This window comes from Rousettus aegyptiacus, unplaced genomic scaffold (assembly GCF_014176215.1).
Source record: "Rousettus aegyptiacus isolate mRouAeg1 unplaced genomic scaffold, mRouAeg1.p scaffold_m13_p_8, whole genome shotgun sequence".
Taxonomy (NCBI): domain Eukaryota; kingdom Metazoa; phylum Chordata; class Mammalia; order Chiroptera; family Pteropodidae; genus Rousettus; species Rousettus aegyptiacus.
The window spans coordinates 80,159,581-80,180,707 of NW_023416311.1; the positions used below are offsets into that span (position 1 = coordinate 80,159,581).

The 21,127-nt window shown below is 36.6% G+C and overlaps 1 long non-coding RNA gene and 2 pseudogenes across 2 annotated transcripts in view; 2 read left to right on the forward strand and 1 right to left on the reverse strand.

The window, feature by feature from the left end:
• Window positions 1-3,790: 3,790 nt before the first annotated feature.
• LOC118607652 lies at window positions 3,791-3,909 on the reverse strand (annotated as a pseudogene).
• Window positions 3,910-4,346: 437 nt separating this feature from the next.
• LOC107503313 overlaps window positions 4,347-21,127 on the forward strand; it is a 56,347-nt gene continuing 39,566 nt past the window's right edge. For both annotated transcript variants that reach the window (XR_001595207.2, XR_001595206.2), the window contains exons 1-2: window positions 4,347-4,455; window positions 20,906-21,030. This is a non-coding gene — a long non-coding RNA (uncharacterized LOC107503313). The remainder of the gene's footprint in view (window positions 4,456-20,905; window positions 21,031-21,127) is intronic.
• Window positions 11,991-12,109, forward strand: LOC118607531 (annotated as a pseudogene).

The following is a 21,127-nucleotide window of genomic DNA, read 5'->3' on the forward strand; positions in this document are numbered from 1 at the left end:
TTGATGTTCCTTATCATTACAAATATACCAATACCATGATGGGAACAAGAAAAATGGTTTGGACAGTAGATAGCAATTAATCTCTTTAAAGAGGTAGCTTAAATACTAGAAACAAAACTAATTTTAGATTCATTCAACACTGATCTGAAGTCCTGGACTTCCTGTTTACTACCCTATGGCCCTTGTGGAAAGCAAAAATATCAACAAAATTTTGAAAACAAATTTAAAAACCTCTTTTTCCTAATTTTTCTCATCTCTAAATTACAGCCAATCATACCCAGTGTTATGCTCATAAATATTTTACAACCAGCTCTTTTGGGAAAAAAGACCACTGATTTACAGAATTTAGCAATTTCCATGGTGTGAATACTCCCACCATGGCTGATTTCAAGATTTCAACATGATGTTATAGACACCGGGAACTGGACAGAGTTGTTAATAATTGTCATTCGCAAACCAGGGCATACCAGCTCTAGTGCACTACTATATCTTGTTTATTATGATGCTTAAACAAGTTGTCCTGGGTAAAATACTGGGCGTACAACAAGCTCCAAATATCTTAATTCTTTCTTCTCTCAATGAAGTGCCTTCCCATTTTTTTTTTATTTAAAAAATAAATTTTAACAGCCTTGTTGAGATATAGGTCATGTACCATGCACTTCATACATTTAATTCTTCATTTCTTTTAATATGACTGTTGTTGCCCACCATATGTGTCTAGCATTTATTTGCGGAAAATAAATTTGCATGTGTGGTGGTTTTAAAATATGCTCACATGTTCTTCAATACCTCTCTCTTAAAAATGTGGAACCTAATTTACCTCCTGTGAGTGTAATTTGTACATAATGATTCTAAAATATGGTGGAAGTAATAGTATCTGGCTTCCAAGACTGAGTCATATAAGGCATTGTGGTTTTCTTTTTGCTCTCTCCTTTGAAACTCTTACTTTGGGAGAAAATAGCTGTCACGCTGTAAGACTGCTTAGCAGTGTAGTGCCTTATGCCCTATGCCCTAGGCCCTGTGGACAATCTTTGTGGCTAACAACTGAAGCCTTCAGCCAATAGCCATATCAATGAGTCATCTTGCAAGTTGATTCTGCAGCCCAAAGCAAGGCTTCAGATAACTGAATTTGAGACTGACATCTTGGCTCCAAATTCACAAGATTCTAGGCCAGAATGATCCAAGTAAGCTGCTCCCTAATTCCTTACTGATAGAAATGGAGATAACAAATGCTTATTGTTATAAGCCACTAAGTTTTGGAGTAATTTGTTACACGACAATAAATAACTAATACGAGCATAAGTCATATTTGTTCAAAAGCCTGAGTTAAGTTTCAATGGCATTAATTTTTAATTATCAAGTGTAGGAATCATGTAGAATACTTTAGTATCCTCAAGCATCAACAAAGAGTTTATAATGCCATCAAGAGAGAAGTCGCTGTTTAGACTTATTATTAATGGCTTATTTATTGGATATTAATGGCTCATCATCATTCAGGAGTTTCTGTAATGTGTAGGTGTTCAGAGTGTTTTTTTTTTTTTTTTTTTTGGTTAATGAGCCACCTGATCAGCTGTGATTTGGAAAGTCTTTGGGAAATGTGCTTATGTGCAACCTGAAGGTTGACTTGATTAGATTCCTGGAAGCACAATAGGTTGATTCACTGGTAAAATCAATCCAAATTTCAGGAAGCTCAGACTTCAAACTTAGGGGCTATCACTGCGTCCATGTCAGGGGTCATTGGTGCAAGAAAGAGATGAAATATATATTTCTTTTAAAATATTATCTCCTTTTATGCTTTTCAATCAATATTTAAGTAGAAATATCCTTGCTGTGCTTTTTTTTATTTAAAGCTTCAAGTAAAATTTTTTATTATAGTAAGAACTAGTAAAGAGGTACAAAAAAACCAAAGTTTTTTAAATAATAAAAAATGGCCTATATTTTACGTTGATTTTCACATTTTAGACAGTAGGTTTTACATATGTATATATTATATATATATTTTCCTTTCAAATAATGCAAGACTGATGGCGAGCCCTCACATAGTTATCAAGTGCAAATATTACATCTTCAGACTTCTGTATTTTAACTTAATATAATTGAAGTGGCTCAGCAGTGACCTGAAAGTTTAATATTTTGGAGGAAAACTTCAAAATGAGTCTTAATTCAGTGAATCACTAAGTATAGTACACTAAAGAAATGCTAATTGCACTTATAAATATATATAGTGTGAACAGAAGTATACAGGTGCATTTGCTAGGGATTTATCCATACTTGAAGGTAAGAAAGAAAGAAAGGTATTTTACATTTCTTTCAATAGGACTTTTTCAAAGTGTTTCATTCAAAGATGCTGTACAAATTCCAAATAAAGATAAATTGAGATGAAATAAAACTAAAAAGTGTCTTAGTAATTAGGCTATTTCTAAATTATTCTTAGTGGACTTTATTCTATTTTATTCCCACTGTCCTAAGAAGAATTTCTTAACTGAACATACCACAAGGACACTATCTGGATTATGACTACCCATCTTTAAAGTTGGCCTTTTGGAAGTCTGAAGTTATTTTTTTCTCTTCTCTTTCTTTTCTTTGTTTCCTCCATATTTCTGCTTTGCTGCAGTATGTTTTAAAAATTGCTACTAAAAAGGACTAGCTGGTCCTGTGCTCATATACCTTTTTAAAATTGAAAAGACATGAGGAATAGTTATTTCAATTCAAGCATTTGTTTTATTAAGGGCTAGGTAGTAGCCTGCTGAAAATTATGTCTCTATTAACAGCTAATTTTAAAATTTCCATTATTGTGATTTTAAATAAATTAGTCAGTGAGGAATTAGATGATAGACATATGAAGCAAAAACAGTATGCTAACTTCTACAGGGTCAAGCTACCTGACAGTGACAAGACTAGAATTACAACCTTCATTTTCTAACTTCATGTCATCAGCTTTTTCTAGCAGCTCCCATAGGCAACAGATACCTGATTAGTAAAAATTCACCTGGGGATGATTTATATGGTCATGCAAAACTACACCAACACATTGTCTCTTACCCCCCAAAAAGTCACTGCCTATTGCCTTCATCCAAAACACACTTGACAGACCATTTCTGAAACTAGTCTAAACTCTCAAACCCATCAGCTGCATTTGCATGCAAGTTCATCTTTCTTTATTAGCACAGACCCTCACACTTCTAATATCTTTTGAATATCTTCATTAACTAGAATTACATAATTTTTTCAATAACTCTTCTCCTTTGATACTTCATTATATCCTTATACATGTATCTATTTCAGTGAGGTCAATCAAAAACTATTTAAAAAGAAAAAAAAGTCTAAATAATTTAAAATAGTTTAAATGGCCACGTGTGCATAAAATTGTGCTCACATAAGTTTGAAAACATGGTTGATATTAAAGAAAAATAGTCATCTTTGAATCCAAAGACATTTTAAGTCTAACATATTTTAATCTGTAGAAATATACACTCTAACCAATATTATATATTTGACTCATAAAATTTTATTTTCACATGCTCTTGATTATGACACCCAAAATCAGTAAATACAGTTGCAAGAGTACTGATTTACTCCATAAACATTTTTTTCAGTGCCTATGATGTATGTGATAAAGTGGTAATTTCTGTGGAAGTACAAGGATGAGTAGATGTAATCCTTGAACTCAAATAACCCATAAGTTAACCAGTGTAACTCCTATTTGTAAGGCTGAATTCATTTTGTTGACCATTAAACTTTATTTGTTAAGGTTAATTTTATAGGAATCTTTTTTTAAAAAAAAAAAAAATCCCTACAGCACCTGGTATTTCTAGGTAGTTTCCCATCCAAGTGCTAACCAGGCCCAATCCTGCTTAGCTTCCGAGATCAGATGAGATTGGATGCATTCAGTGTGGCATGGCCATAGACTATAGGAGTCTTTTGAAAATCTTCTTCCTGTTATTTTTACCTTTTGTTCCCTGCTTTATACTCTGAAGACACAAAATATTCATATAAGCATTCATCATACTTTTAATGAGTGCCCATCATGCTAAGCTCTACACTGGCTTTGATATATAAAATATTATCATTGTAATTTAGGATCTCTCAGTCTCAAAGGGAAGACAGGCATGGACCTATAAAATTACAGTTAAGTAGTAGGAATGCTTTGAAAAACAGACATAAATAAAGTACAGTTACAAAAAAAAAAAAGGACTCTCTAGGCTTATCTATCAAGTTTTGGCATAAGATTCCCAGAAGAGATGAATCACTATTGAGAAATGGACAAGTGACGTGGAAAGCTTCTGGGAGAGATAATATTTGAGTTGAAGGATTAATAATTTACCAAAACGAGAACAGGGGAAAGGGTATTTCAGATAAAGGGAAGAAAGTATACATAAAATCAAGTAGTTAGAAACATGTATGGAGTTAGAAGAGATGAAGATATTCAGCATGACTGAACACGAAATTGCGTCTGTGAGTCACAGATAATCTGATGGAGGGGGGAAGAGGTTTGATGGGATATGGGAGCTTAAAAGATATGTGGAGATGAAATTATGAAGACATATGTAAGCATAATTACAATGTCTGTCCAAGGTTTTCAGCAGTAGAGTGACATGATTATATTTGTTTTTAGAGGAAGAGACCATGTTTGGGTGCTAGGTGAGCAGCATGGTGGATGGCACTGTACTGTGACCAGGCTTTCTGGAGGAACATTTAGGAAATTATTACAATAGTCTATGATTCTCTAGTAGAGGTGGCATAAAGTATGGTCACAAATTTGACATGTTACAGGCATATAAATATTTCTCTAACTATGAACTCAAAATTACTATAGAAAGGACTCTGGATTCAGTGTCCTGGATTAATTGTGGACAGGAAGCTCATTCACACAGTAGGAAAGATGGCAACCAGGATCTGTGGCACAACAGGTTTCTAAGAGGAGGGGACATTGTTGGGATCTGGGAAGATAACTCAGTAGGTTTCCACTAGGGAGTACAGATAATAAATTTAATTTGGGGCACACTGTAGCTCTTCATGGTTGTAATTTAACCTGGGTTTGGTGTCAGATGCAATCAGGACAGACACAGATTATCTTCAAATATTTGAAGATGTAGCAACCTTGGTGATGTTTAGTTCTCTGTTTAAGGTGAAAGATAACATCTTTTGGAAATTTGGAAATAGATGATTTCCAGGAAGTTTTTGTTCTATGGTTTAAAACAGCAATCAATCTTATTCCCCTACTTCTTCCTAGGAGTGAGGGAGTACTCTAACTTCCTAAAAGTATAAATAAAATCATTAGCTTGGAATAGTAATTGGGAAATAAAGAGACTTACTTTATAAACTACTAGTTTTTTGTTGTTGTTGTTGTTGTTGTTGTTGTTGTTGTTGTCTTGCTATAACTTTTTAATGTCTACATAGATATCAAGAATTTCTACAGATATTAGAAGTTTGGTTTGAGCGGGGTTTGCTTAAACTCTACAGTGTAGATTCCTAGCACCAAAGTGAATTCACCTTAGCTGGGTATATGGTTTCTTTCACCCTCTGATCCTGCCTAATATTTTCAATAGTTAGTGAGTTTCCCACTTATGGCTTATCTAGTTTGTGGATTGATTGATTGGAATTATTAACATATTTTTTAATCCTAAATTTATTTTCTTCATTGTTTCAAAGAAATTTTGGTTTGTAGCCATCCAATCCCTTTATGAATATCTGGGAGTGTATATTTTTAAAAATAGACTAAGTAAAGACAGTTAGAAGATAAATATCTATCTACCCACCTATTCTCCAAAAACATAGAATACATTCCAAAGACAAAATGTGAAGTGTTTGGGTTATTGTAACCCTGGAAAAATCTCTTACACTTTCAGACTTCAGTTTCTTTGTGTGAAAAATCACATGAGAAATAAGGAGCTCTAACAATTTTCAACATAGGTGCAATTTTGAACATTTTAAACAAGATTATTATTTTCTGTGTATAAATAGCATGCATAGGTAACCCCTAGTATAAATGGCTTAAAGGAATTAAATGGTAACATCTTAAACTATTGGTGCCTGGTGTACCCTAGAAGAATCCAAGATCTCAGAAATGGAGACTCATTTATACCCTAAGCATAGGAGACTCTTCTCCACATAAAAAAAAAAAAAAAAAAAAATTAAATCTTCTTTCCAGAGAGACAAGGCACAGAATTAAGAGAAAATGAAGCAGCAGAATAACACTTATCTCCCCTCAAAAATACAACTATCATAGATCACATAATTAAAGCCCCAGAGCACACAGTACAGAAGTCTAGACAAGTAGCGTCAACATTTAAAGAAAAGTCCGTAGGAAGTCTTGTGGCACTACTAATTGACCATGACTCAGACACTTTATGTTTTAAACAAGGGCATAATGAGAAGAATTGATTATTCCTTTCTGAGACAGAGGAATCAGAACATAGAGGCAGGAAGCAAGTATTCTAGTACAGATACATATGCTATCTAAATCATGGGGCCCAGGCTAAACTAGAATGGGTTAGGCAAGTGTTGACAGTACTTATTGTTATTATAACCCACTGTAAATTTTTATAGTTCATTGGTTATAAGTATATAGAGTAACCTGTACAATAATTCAGTTGTAGGTATGGGCTCTAACATTTTCCACATGTCCGATTACCTTCTTTGAAAATTCACTGGTTAATTCTTAGGAATTATGAAAGATGATTGAGTGAAGAGAACCTGACTTACTCTTGCATTCTTTCCTGTGCCATGGGCAAAATCAACTACCTTCAGTGCTTAGCAGAGTGCCTGGCACATGTTTGGTGCTCAGGTTCTATTCAATCTCCCTAAGTTTTCTTCTAGGTTAGAGAAAAAATTTTCTGCTGATTCTAGGCTAAGAAGGTCCATCACCTGCACATGAATATAGGTGCAATGGCCTAAGGATAGTTGCAGAATAAGAGTCTAGGAGAGGGTTGTGAAGCTCCAGATGGTGAAAGATTATTGTTTAGAAGCATGACTGGGGTTCAGAAAAATATTGGATTATAGGGACAATCTCTGGTAGATGAAAAACAACAGGCCTTTATAAAACTGAAGTTCTGAGGACTAAGTCTGAAGATGCCTGCAATTTGGGGAAGTAGGAAAAATAAGGGTTAATTTGGAGTTAGTGGGAAGGTCTTGTGCTGAGACAGACAGGAGATAGCTTAGAGACTGTGGAAGTTGACAGGGTAGCTATTGGAGTGAACATTCAGTAAGACTGAGAAAACCAGGAAAGACAGCAAATGAAGGGTCCTCTGATGGGAAGAGTTGGTAGATGGCTGGGGGAGAGAAGATGGCAAGGAGTAAGGAGGGCCTGAAGTTAATAAGCAATGCCTTAGAGTCCAGTCACATTACATTAGTGATGAAATAGAGGTGGTGTACTGTGGTCAGGACAGGAAATAACATTAACAGAAAGTCTATAGTAGGCACATGTTATGCAATTTATATATTTACCATATTATTCCTTATAACAGCTGGAGAGAAAAATATACTATTTCTATAACAGATAAAGCATCTTAAGGGTATCAAGTCCCTAGTATATGCAATGTAGAAAGAATTACCCAGAAGAAATAGATAAATTATAGCCATTATGTCATATTTGTCAGGGTTGACATCAGGGTTCTGCCAGGAACCAGAGGACACTCTCAAATGAAGACACTGTAGAAAACTTAACAAATGGAGCTATTTATAGAGATGTTGAAAGACTTAAGAAACCAAGGGAAGATACTCTGGTACCCTGGAGCTAACAACAGAAAGAAGCATTTATATCCAGAGCCTAAATAGACAAAAGGAGAGTGTGGTTTCTGGATTCTGAAGATTTCCTTACGTGGAAAGGGCTGCCTGACAGGTGTTAGGGCCTTTGGAAGTTTGTGGCAGCAAATCTACAATGAATGGTCTAGAAGGGAGACTGAGGATTAAAGCCCTCATCTTTTACTTTTTTCCCCTCCCTTGATCCCTTATTATTGCCACCCTACCCCTACCCCCATGCCTGAACTCACCCAGAAGCTGGAGGGCAAGGGAGTCTGCAGGATCCAGGCATCCTTCCTCCTGGGGCAGATGATCTGGAGGAAAAAAACAGAGATATGCAGCCCAGTGAGTAGATCTTGGACAGTGTATGTCAATGGTTCAGAAACATTCCTGGGCAAAAGAACATTTTTATTTTTTAATACTTATACCTGGTCTTGTTTTGCACCCATTACAGAGATTCTGAACCATTAGATCTGAAATAAGACTCATGAATCTACTTCTTTAACAGGGAAAGACATTTGGCAGCTATTCATTGGATCACACTAGGAGAAATACCTCCTAAAGAGGGTCTTCTATTCTTTGACTACCTTTGGGAGCCAACTTTCAAGTTAAGGTGTTCTTTTCCAGGAATTAAGGGAAGAGTGTGTAGCATCCTGTAACATCATCCTGCTTTATCTGTCGACGTACCTATGAGGCTTTGAGGATAGTCACAATTGAGTCTGAATTCCTACTCTGTCACTTAAAATATGTGACCTTATCTTCTCTAAGCCTCAGTTTTCTTATCTTAAAAATGGAATGATAGGACCTAATTTATTGGGCTATAGTGAGAATTATATGTGATTAGTTTTTAAAAATTAAAAATAAATAACTAGCACAATCTTTGGAACAAAGTAAATATACAACAAATGGTATCTATGTTGTTATTATTATTATAAGCTGCCATCACTTTGTAGTGCTTTGTCATAATTCATGCTCTACACTGGTGTTGGGTGTGCTATATAGAGTCAAAAGCTGCAGTATAGGAGGACCCGCAGATACTCTGACAGGCATTTATAGTTTTGATCAGAGAGAAAAAAATAGCATAGGTGATAGAGGCTCTGTTCATCCGTCTGGAGACCAAATCAAAGTTGTGATAGAAACAAGGAGCGGCAGCAAGGAAAAATCACCTAGGATCTAGATGAACAAGCCATACAACTATGGAGAAATCCAAGAAAGTACCCTGCAATGGCAGAAGGTAGGACGGGGTGAGGATGAGGGGCTGCCCAGTCCTGAGCTCTGAGTGAGATGGAGGCTGCTGCAGAGGCAGACGCCTTTTAAAGGGACTGTGTCTGTGAGTCAGTTTTTCTGGTGCGGACCTGCTCGCTCTGAGAACCAGTGATGATCTGACTGTGCACAGGGGGCACCAGGGACTTACAGGGAGACATTGTCAGAGTGAGGGCCAAGGTGAGACTTGCTTGGTACATAAGTGCCAATGGTCCCCATTGTTCTTGGTTGAGCCCTCCCTGCTCCCAGTGCGCCAGACACTGTGCTGCCATAGCAGTGACATCATCAAACTGAATAATAAAGGTTGCTCCTCCTAGAGGATTCCCTGAAACCCCGCCTCACCGCCCCCCCCCCCCCCCCCAAGCCACATCCAGGTGAATCCTCAGCAAGTCTGTCTGGTGCTCCTTGTTGAGACTCACACTGGTGGAGGCAGCTGGCCTCAGTTTCTGGTGTGGCCTTTTGAAGCAACAATAAGCACAGCATCTGTGGATTGCTTGCTGAATCTTAACAGGTGGACCTGGAGGGGTAGAGGCTTGGGCTTAATTTGGCCTGCAGCTGAACCTCTTTCAGGACTGTGCCACTGGACAGCTACTTCACAAATCCACACTAATAAAACCGGGAGATTTAGGAGCTTTGCTTAGTACATAGAAACAGACATGGAAAGGCAGCCAAAATGGGAAGACAAGCAGAAACCACGTGACAGAACAGACCAGAGATCCAGATATAACAGAGTCAAGTAATATAACAGATGCAGAGTTCAAAACACTAGTTATAAAGATGCTCGATGAACTTTTGGGAAGTGTAGAGCACTCCAACAAAGAGATAAAAATGGAAATGGAAATTTTAAAAGGGAACCAGTCTGAAATGGAGAATACCTTATCTGAGATGAGAACTATATTAAATGGAATAAACAAAGGAATAAACAGAGTGAATAAAGGAGAGGATCACATGCCCTATCTAGAGGATAGGAAAGCCAATCAGGAAACTCAATAAGAATGGCAAGAAAAAAGATGACAAAACTATAAAAGTAATTTAAAGAGGACATGGGACACTATTTAGGCTCCAAATATTTGTCTGATCGACATAACTAAAAAAAAAATCAAGATGTTGAACAGCTATTTGAAGAAATAATGATGGGAAACTTCCCTAACCTGGTGAAGGAAATGGACATAAAAGCCAGGAAGCTCAGAAGTTTCCAAAAATCAGGGAGCCAAAGAGGCCCACACCAAGACACATCATAATTAAAATGTCAAAGGTTAAATACAAAGAAAGAATATTAAAAGCAGCAAGAGAAAAACGAATAATTACACATAAGGGAACACCTATACAACTGGCAGGTGATTTCTCAAAAGAAACTATGGAGCACAGAAGGGCCTGATAATGGTCATGGAGATGGTGAGCACGGCATAGGGAATGCAATTAACATTAATACATTGGCTAGGTGGAGGGTCAGGGGAGGGAGGGAGCAGTTAGGAGGATAATTTACTGACTATATAGATGTCTAACCAATGTACTGTATACTTTAATTTAAAAAAAAAAAAAGCTGCAGTATAAAACAGACTAGCTCAGTAAAGAAAACTTCATGAACTTTGCTTATGTTGAATAATGCAAATAATAATTTGTCTTTGCATTTTCCAGCTTTAGATGTAAACATAGAAGATCAATAAGAGGGAGAAGAGCTAGTTTACTTTTTTTTGCTCATTATCTATTCCAAGCCATTGAAAAAATACTTCCAGCAGGCTGCTAGTAAGTTGGGGAAGGATGAACAGCCCTTTCAGAAAAAAAGACTAAATATGTTCTGGAAATACATTTTTTTTTTATTAAAGCTGACTTGCTTAACTTAAAGGAATGCTCAAAACTTGTGCCCTGCAGAGGTGATGTGTAGAAAAGAATAAAAAATATTTCCCCTTTCATCAATAAACAATGAGTCCCACTGTCTTGTTTAAATTCAGGTGGCCCAAACAGTGGGAGTCTTTAAATCTCTTCCAAGCTCCTCCCCAAAACTCCACCACCACCCCAAGCTTAGTCTCAGAAACTGCTAGAACATCCCTTCAAAGTAGTTATAGGGGCCCTTCCAGCTGTGGAGCTGCAGGACACAAAGAGGATAAAGTCCATGCTTCTAGGAAGCATCCCCCCCTGTAGGCAGCAGCCCATCTGTCACAGTGACAAGATAGAGCAGAGTACAGAATGAAGGACCCCCTTTTGAACAGGAAAGGGCTTTTTCTCCCTTTAGAGCAGACAGTAGGACTGAGCAGCTTGGGATGAGCAATGGATGAGGCAGGAAGGTGGGAATCTACAGGATTCATCTCTCACACAAAGAAAGTTAAATCACAAATTTGTCAAAGATTTATCACATTTTCTGAAATAAAAGGGAAAAAGGTGGGTTTCCAGAAACTATTTTGAGTAAATTTCAGAGGAAAAGAAAAATAGGATTGCAAAGGAATTCTTTTGCTTTTCTGCCATAATTTAAAGCAATGCTTCTCAACTAGGGGTGATTTTGTCCCTGAGGGGATATTTGTCAATGTTTGGAGGCATTTTTTGGTTGTCTCAACTTGGAATAAGGAAGGTACTATGGCATCTATTCAACAGAGGCTATAGATGCTGCTGTATATATAGGCCATGGGTATATGCATAGGCAAATTTAGCAATAAAATGAGAACTGAAAACATTCACTCAGCAGGTTATGGTGTATAGTCACACCCCAGGCATATAATTTCCTTACTGAAAGGCCTATCTTTGCCTTAAGCAAGCCATGTCCATTGTCTCTGATCACCTAGGTTAACCACCTTTGAAATGCCCATACTTTCAAAGCCTGTAGGAAGTAATCTGATTCCTTCATATAATCTTCCTTATGCTCCCTCCTTAATCTCAAAAGAATAAAAGAAACTGCAAACTGTTACTCTCCAAAGTATTTATCTACTCTGTTGAGTTTTGCCTCCAGATCTTGCCTCTGTCTGACTCAAATAAACTCATAAAAATTCTACATGGTCTATGGCCATGCCATGCTGAACAAGCTCCATTTCATCTAATCTTGGAAGGTAAGCAGGGTCAGGCCTGGTTAGTACTTGGATGGGAGACCACCTAGGAAGACCAGGTGCTGTAGGCATAAAAAGTAAAAAATAAGGGATTGTAAGCTGACAAGGTCTTTTCAATCTATGAGGTCAACCGAGGGTTGCCTCCTTAAAATAAATAAATAAATAAATAAATAAATAAATAAATAAATAAATAAATAAATAAATAAATAAAATTCTCTACATGTTTGGACATTGCTTCTATTAACACTTACATAGCATAATGTAGCAGGATTCTGAAGAAGTCCACCCAGGATTACCCCATAGACCAGAATTTGGTGCTAGGTACCAACAGGGGCCCAATGTACTTCACTGAGTCTTTACTTTGCATAGGGTGAACTTGGCGAGTCCCTTTTTTTGGAATCCCGTACCTACCTGCTTTAGGTATCACTTTCTGACTCTATTTGAGCTGTTCTTATGTGGCTGCTTTCAATTTCAGCTTTTTTAAAGTGACACAAAAGAAAAATTAAAATTAACGTGAGAAATTGAGCCAATGAGGCCAAGGAGCCTCACTACAGCCAGCTTCCCCTTGGGCCTCCAGCAAGTTTTAAGTACAATTTGCACAGAACCTCCACTTGTGAGTATCTACAGAAGTGGAGAGATCTAAGTATCAGCTTAAGGTGGCCGAAATGGGGCTCTTTTAATATCTCTAAATTAATTTTTTTGTGTGTGCTCAATTAGAAAACGCAGGCTCTAAAACTGAATGGAATGAATGGGATGCTTACCTTGATTGGAAGATAGAAGCCTCTAAAAGAAGCACAGAGAAACTTTCTTCTCTTCAAGAAGTTAATAAGAAACTTTTGGAGACTATCTCTGAATCAAAGAAGCCTTCTAAAACTGCTCAATGTCAGCACCCCTCATTCCTCATTCTCCAAACACCCTACTTCTTTCTGAGCTTCCCTTTCCAGACTTGCCCTCTCTTTCTCTTCTTCTTCTTCTTCCCTTCTTTACAACTCCTCCACCACCATTCTCTACTGATGTAGGGGAAACCGAGAACAGAAAGACATCAGGATACGCTAGAAGAACCAGAAATTCTGGCACTTCCTTTTAGAGAAAAGCCAGTCTCAGGACAAGGGAAACCAGCAATGATTTGCTCTCCTTAGACTGAAATAGAATTAAGGAATATAACTACAGATTTTACTGATCCTCTCCAAGACTCTGTTTGGTTTGCAATGGAATTTAATTGTTAGGATATATGATATTGTCTTTTTTGACCTGTTCCAACTCATACACCTATTGGTTTCTGAGAGCAAAGCAGCAGAATGACTAGTAAGATCTGCTGGAAAACTCCTATAAAAGAGAGAGACAGAGATAGAGACAGAGACAGAGACAGAGAGACAGGGAAGCTGGGAAAAATGCAGGGAATTAACCCAAGAGCTTCACCAAGCCATTCCTGAGATTTTCCCCAGGAAAACAGACTAAACAAAAATCTAACAATGTAGACAAAATCTGAGGAAATCATACTTGTTTTCTTTGATCAATTTGAAAACAATTTTCAAGCAATATGCACTATTATCTCGAAACAGTTTTAAGGATCATCAAAATGATTCAGTGTTCAATGTAGCATTTCTGGATTAGATGAGGAGCTTGTAACGCTAATTAAACAATATCAATTAAACTGGCTGACCACGCGTACTGATAAACTAGCAATTCTGGCCAATCAAATATTTAAATTGAAAAAGAAGAAAAAGAATAGAGTTACTAAAATCATGAATTTACAGTTCCAGCAACTAAGTAATCAAGTCAGACCTTCTGAAAGCTTTTTCATGACCAGGGAAATGAGGGTCTGCTTTTACTGTAGAAAGAAACCAGGTCATCTTAAAAATTGTAGAAAACTGAAATGGGACTTAGAAAAAGAAAGGAAACAGAAGAAAGCATAGGACTGCTCTGAGGATTGTGAGAGGGCATTTCCCCTTCTTACCAATAATTTAGAAATTGAAATATCCAAAAGGGAAAACCACTAAGGCCCTTGTAGATACTGGGGCTACTTTATCTCTTCCTAATCCTACCCAATTAAGTAGCTCTCTCCTTTAGAGCAAAACTTCTGTACAAATAGTAGAGATATCCAATCAACAATGTCCAATTTTAAAATCAGAACCTATTACCTTTCAGCTAGAGAATGTTACAGGGCAACATCCATTTTCGCTAGTCGAATCTGCCTCAATTCACATGATAGAGCAAGACTTTCTTGAAACCCATCATGCCCACATATCCTTTTCTAAGAAGGGTAAAATGTATTTAGAACCCAATGAATCAGATGCTGAACCAATTGAGAACATCGTGATTTTAAAAGAACCTCCGCAAGAGGAAACTAATCACAAGACCGGATACTTGCTACAGGACATTTCTGTGGATCTCTGGGCTCTTTTCAGTACAGATACCACATACTCTATTATCAACTATTCCTGTGGACTGCCAATATTATTCAGTAATAGATTTATGTAGAGCCTTTTCAGCATTCCTGTAGAAAAAGACAGTCAATAGCTCTTTAACTTCACCTGGTAAGATCACCAATTTACTCAGACTGTAATGCCCCAGGGATATATAGTCCCACCTACTTCTCTCAAACACTAAAGGCTGCTTTAAATAATGTTGATTTTCACAGGGATTCCACTCTAATACATCATACAGATAATGTATTTTTATGCTCTAATGCCTTCCTGGACTCCTCAGAAGGACACAAGTTACCCATTACAAAGCTAGCTATAAAAAATAACATAAGATCTCAAAGAACAAGCTTCAATTGTGTTTGTCCCATTTAAAAGACCTTGGCCACCTTATATATAAAGATGGGCTGCTAATTAACTCTGAAAGATTCAGAGGGATCTTATCTTTTCCTCTTGCAAGAACTAAAAAGCAGCTTATAGGTTTTGTAGAATTGACTGGATGTTGTCTCAACAGGGTTCCGAATTTTTCATTAATGACTCAACATCTATATGTGTATTAAAATCAGGTTGATCCGATCCAATCTAATGGAACCCTGAACAGAAACCTGCAGAAGCTCTAAATGAAAATTATCTAAAGCTCTCACTTTGGGACACCCTAATTATAAACTTTCTTTTCATAAATAAGAATAAAGGAAATGTTTTCAGAGTTCTAACTCAGAACCATGGAGATCATCATAGACCTATTGGGTATTACAGCAAGCAATTAGACTGAGTAACCCTCCCTGAGAGCCATCTCTACTGTACCCATGTCTGCAAACAAATAGAAGAGATTCTTAGGGGTTCTCCTTTAACATTTTGTGTTTCTCATTCTGTTGAATTTTTGCTAAACTCTCACCATACTCAGCATTACTTGGTCAGCTGACTGGCTTCTTAGGAAGTACTCCTCCTTTTTGTGCCTAATATTACTTTAGCTTGATGTAGCAGTCTTAACCCAGCAACTTTACTACCCTTCTTACAAGATGAAGACACTCACAAGTGCATTTTGCTTACTGACAACTTCTTGCTACTAGGAATAATTTACAGGAAACTGTTATTGATAATGCTGACTTCACTAGGTTTACAGATGGATCTTATCTCAAAGACAAACAGGGACATTACCAAGCTGCATATGCAATAACGTCCATGGTGGATGTAATTGAAAGTTCTTATTTCACAACAGGCTGAATTAATTGCTCTAACTTGAGCTTGTTAACTGGCCAAATATCAAATAACCAATATTTACACTCATATTCGCTATGCCTTTGGTGTAGCTCATGACTTTGGAAAGCTATGGAAGCAATGAGGCTTCCTAATTTCCTCAGGGCAGTCTATTAAGAATGAAAAACAGGTTGCGGATTTATTAAATTTTATACATCAATCAAGCCAATTGTCAATTATAAAAATTCCAGGACATTCTAATGCTACCATAATGGAAGCAAAAGGAAATCATTTAGTTGATGCTGCAGGTAAACAAGTAGCACTAAGCAATCAGATTATCTACACATGAGAATTATTTTTTGCTCCCTGCTAAATCGATAAAAGTCTCTTTTACATTTTCAAAAGATAGCTACAAAAGAATATACATAGGTCATGTATATATACATAGATCATATGCAATGCACAGGACAGCTCCCAACAAAGAATTTCTGATTTAAAATGTTTTAACTTGCTACTTCAAGTCAGTGAGCTTCAGAATTCTACCGAATTATTCAAGTCTCTAGATAAACTCTGATTAATATAAATAATTACATGCACTGGGAAGAGTTTCGTCATAGCTTTGTGTCGCCCAATGTTGAGAATTATTCAAGCCATTATTTACTAAATGCCACTTTTATCTTGAGGCAAACGTGAAAGCTAATGCCCAAGTCTATTCTAAGGGAAGTCAAATTTTAAGGAGAACAAGCAGAAGTTTCACTAACAGGGAATAAACCAATTTCTTGTTTAAGATTCCTTAGACCCAAGCGGAAGGTGCCATATCATCAGCATGTATGGTAGGAAGGAAAATCTCTGGTGTGATTCTGTAACACAGTGCTGAAAAAGGTACTACACAGATCTATTGATCTATTTATTTTTGAATTCTATTTTAAGATCACAAAGTCATTAGGATTTAGAATACATAAGGTCATTTACAATAATTAAATAAATATTTAATCAGTTTCTTTTTTTTTTCTTTATCACACATGTAAACTAGGGTTATTAAAGATATCTGTATTTGCAGTTCTCTGTGTGGATGATAGGCTTCCTTTACATTTTGGGCCCTCTCTTTCAAAGGGTTCTGTCAATGGCTTTTCCTAGTTCCTTTGGGGAAACTTCCCACTGTAGGAAATAATTTCTGACATGAATTTAGTTGCATTTACCTTGGCCACTACTCTTTCCTTGTGGTATCGTTGTAACTTTCACATTTTAATATTAGAACGGCACTGCTACTTGATAGGAAAAACCCTTCCAGCTACTCTATCCCTGTTGATGACATTATTGTATGTTTTACACAGTGAGCTCCATATCTTATTGAAGGATCTGGAGCAGGGAGGGGGAGAACACAGAAAGAAAATGAGAAGTTATTACTATCAGAGATATCATTGAATTAGTAAAGATTCATGAAATTAGCTACGTAAATAAAATCCTTAGCCTCAGTTTTGTCTGTGTTACGATGGCCCCTGAATTGCAAGTTTTTAGAGATAGAAAATGAAACAAAACTATAACAATAGGAAAACTGTAATAGAGCATAGGACTTAATTAATTATAAATGACTATGGTTGTGCTGATCTGACTTGAATATAGTATTACAAAAAAATTAAAAATAAAATGCTTTAAAAACTGTGAACCTGAAGTTATTCACAAAACTTTTAATTTACTTGGTAAGAACTCCTCTTAGAAAGCATTCATCTAGGTAACATGCTTTCTGTTCACCCACTTAGGAAAAATGTACATAAATATTTGTGTATGTGTGTGTGCACATGTGTGTTCTTTTTACCTCTAGACTCTATCCTAATACAAAGCTCATTAGTTGGTTGGCTATCAGCTCTCTAGAAACTGACAAACTGATCATAAGAAAGCTATCATGGCAAATATAAAATAGCTAAAGCACTTTTGTTTTAAGTTTTTAACTGACATCAATTGACTCTAAGTCTTTAAAAGGAGGACAAGACTGACAATGGCCATGTGGACACCCCGGTAGTCTTTCTCGGCACTGTCTGCATCATCAGCAACTCTTTAGGGATTGCAGTTTCCTTTCCATTTTTTTTCATCCCACCTATCACCTTTTATTTCAAGCTTCAAAGATCAAGCCTATTTTCTTGATTTCAAATTTTGCCTGCCTGGGATCCATTTCCTGGACAATATAATTAAGAGTTCCATTTCAAACCTGCTCAATTTTTTCACTGACCTTTAAAAATAATTACAAACTCAGCATTCACTGGGGGTTTCAGGCTATACCATAGTTTATTGTTTGTTTGTTTGTTTAAAGCATGTACAGAAAGTCTACTCCGGGCAGCAGACTTAGCACTCACTTTTTTTTTTTCCATTGGTTATCATTTTTTAAATTAATCAATTATTGTATTATGGTGACATTGGTTAATGAAATTCAGTAAGTATCAGGTGTATAATTTAGCAGTAAGGCGTATATATATATTGCATTGTGTGTTCACTGCCCATAGATTTCTTTCTGTCACCACATATTTGACCCCTTTTAACGCATCTACCTTCCCCCTTCCCCCTCCTCCCTACCCTCTGGTAACCACTAGTCTATCGTCCATGTTCATGAGTCTCTGTTTGTTCTGTTCATTTGTTGCTTTTAGGTTTATATCCCTCATATAAGTGATATCATGTGGTTTTCAACTTTTTCTATCTGGCTTATTTCGCTTTGCATTGATTATTTTGAGGTCCATCCACATTGTCACAAATGGCAGTATTTCATCTCTTCTTATGGCTGTGTATATATATACCACAGCTTCTTTAGCCAATCATCTGTTGTAGGACACTTCAGTTGCTTCCATGTTCTGTCTGCTGTGAATCATGCTGCTATGAACATTAGTGTGCAAATATCTTTTCAGATATGGGTTTTCAAGTCTTTGGGGTAAATACCCAGTAAAGGCATTGTTGGATAATATGGTAGATCAATTTCTAGTTTTTTGAGGAACCTCCATACTGTTTTCCATAGTGGCTATACCAATTTGCAGTCCCACCAGCAGTGTAGGAGGGTTCCTTTTTCTTTGCATCCTCCTCAATACTTGTTATTGCTTGTCCTGTATTCTAATGAGTGTGAGATGGTATCTCGTTTGTGGTTTTGATTTGCATTTCCCTAATAGCTAGACATGCTGAGCATCTTTTCTAATATTTCTTGGCCATTTGTATGTCTTCTTGGGAGAAGTTTCTGTTCAGGTCCTCTACCCATTTTTGTTTGAATCATTTATTTTTTTGTTGTTACTGAGTTGTATGAGTTCTTTATATATTTTGGATATTAGGCCCTTATTGGAGGTCTTGCTTGCAAATATCCTTTTCCATTTGGATGGTTCTCTCTTTACTTTGTTGATGATTTCTTTTGCTGAGCAGACGCTTTTAAGTTTGATGTAGTCCCACTCATTTATTTTTGCTTTAACTTCCCTAGCCTTTGAGGTCAAGTTCATAAAATCCTCTTTAAGTCCAAGGTCCTTGAGTTTAGTTTTTGTGTTTTCTTCTATGCATTTTATTGTTTCAGGTCTTATATTCAACTTCTTAATCTATTTCGAGTTAATTTTGGTGTGTGGTGATAGACAACATTCTAGTTTCGTTCTTTTGCAGATGGCTTTCCAGTTTTCCCAGCACCATTTATTGAAGAGGCTTTCCTTTCTTTACTGTATGTTTTTGGCTCTTTTGTCAAAAATTATTTTTCCATATATATATATATGGGTTTACTTCTGGACTCTCGATTCTGTTTCACTGCTCCGTGTGTCTGTTTCTCTGCCAGTAGCATGCTGCTTTGATTATTGTCACATTGCAGTATAATTCGAAGTTCGGCAGAGTGATGTCTCCAACCTCGTTCTTTTTTCTTTGGCTTTGATGTTTCAGGGTCTTTTGTGCTTCCATACAAATCTGATGATTTTTTGTTCTATTTCTTTAAAAAATAACACTCACTTTTAAATGCTCTTTTCTGGAGCTTTTTTTGAGAGTGTTACTCTCAAAGGAACACTCAGTAGCGTCAATTCAAGGATACATGAGAGGAGTAAACTCTTTGATGAAGCACATTTGAGTCTCTGACACATCCCTAGGCTAGACTAGAGTTTTAAAAAAAACTAATAAAAATTGTTTTATTACTTGGTGTATTTTTTCACACTTTCTATTATATCCATAGAAATGGAAATTAGGTCTAAAGAAATTAGGAGTCGATCTCAAACTACCATGAAGAAATTTTTTTTCCTTTTTTTCCTTTTTATTATTTTAAACTCAGTTTCACAGAGTAAAGGTGAATTTTTGACTCTATATAATAGCAATTGAAAAGATTAATTTGATTTTCTGTGGCAACAGGATAGGAAAAGACATAGATAGCTAAAATCAGTCCTCTGGACCACATCTTTTTCAACTAATAGAAAAGTAGCAATATAGTTTGTAGACTAGAATCCACCTTCCCTCCTCTGGCTTATCTTTTTGTGGGAGGTCTCCAAAGAAATGAAAAAATAAAAATCAGTTTAAATCTTTAAAAGGAGAGAAAAAGAGAAAATAAGAGGAGACAAGATGATCTGTGAATGGATCTCGCTATGGCTCCTCAAGCACCGGTCACGTCAGTATGTGGACATACATAACGTGTGCGCCCCTGAAGGACAAAGGGAGTGTGTTCTTATAAAACACAGTTGAGCCTATGAGATCTGATAAGAGTGGCCATCAAAAGGAATTATTTTTGACAACTAAGAAGTTGTTATTTACTAGGCAGACACTAACATATCAGACAGGTGACATTCCAGAGTGTGAAGGGAAAGTGGGTCCTGCTGTAAAGCTCCAAATCCTGCAACAATCCCGGCACTTCCTCCTCTGCCCTCCCTCTCTCCTTTCACCAGCTCCACTGTAAATCCTTTGATACCAAACCCTGCATATCTAGCTGTAAACCTGTTCAACTGTGTATTTTTTCTTCCCCATTTGCTGACTTAGCTTGTTTTCTCTCAGTTCTGAGCTTCATTTACATTTTCTATTGAATAAAACATGAGAAAAGTAGAAACTGATCCACTTGTGGGTTATGTAGAAAAAGACAGATCAGAAATGAATGAGCCAGAAACATTCCAAAATAAAATAATCTTAAAGGCTAGACTTTTAACACATTATCCAGAAACTCTGAATATATCCTAAAACTAGGGAAACATAAAAACAGATAATATACATGTAGAAATCAGAATGTTTTGGTAGACTTTACAGGTGATTTGGTATAATTTTTTTTAGCCTTTTCGGTCCAGACCCCTTGGAAAATTCTATTTTGAAGAAAGCATAAGCATGCTGGACACAACAATGTGCATACAATTTTAGAAGATTGATGGAGTCCTTGAAGCTCATTCACGGATCCCATGGTAAGTGCATTGAACTCCTCCAACTTCCTCATTAAAATGTGAATGACTATGGTGCTGTCAAGTTCAATGTCAGAGCAAGCTTGTAACATAACCAGAC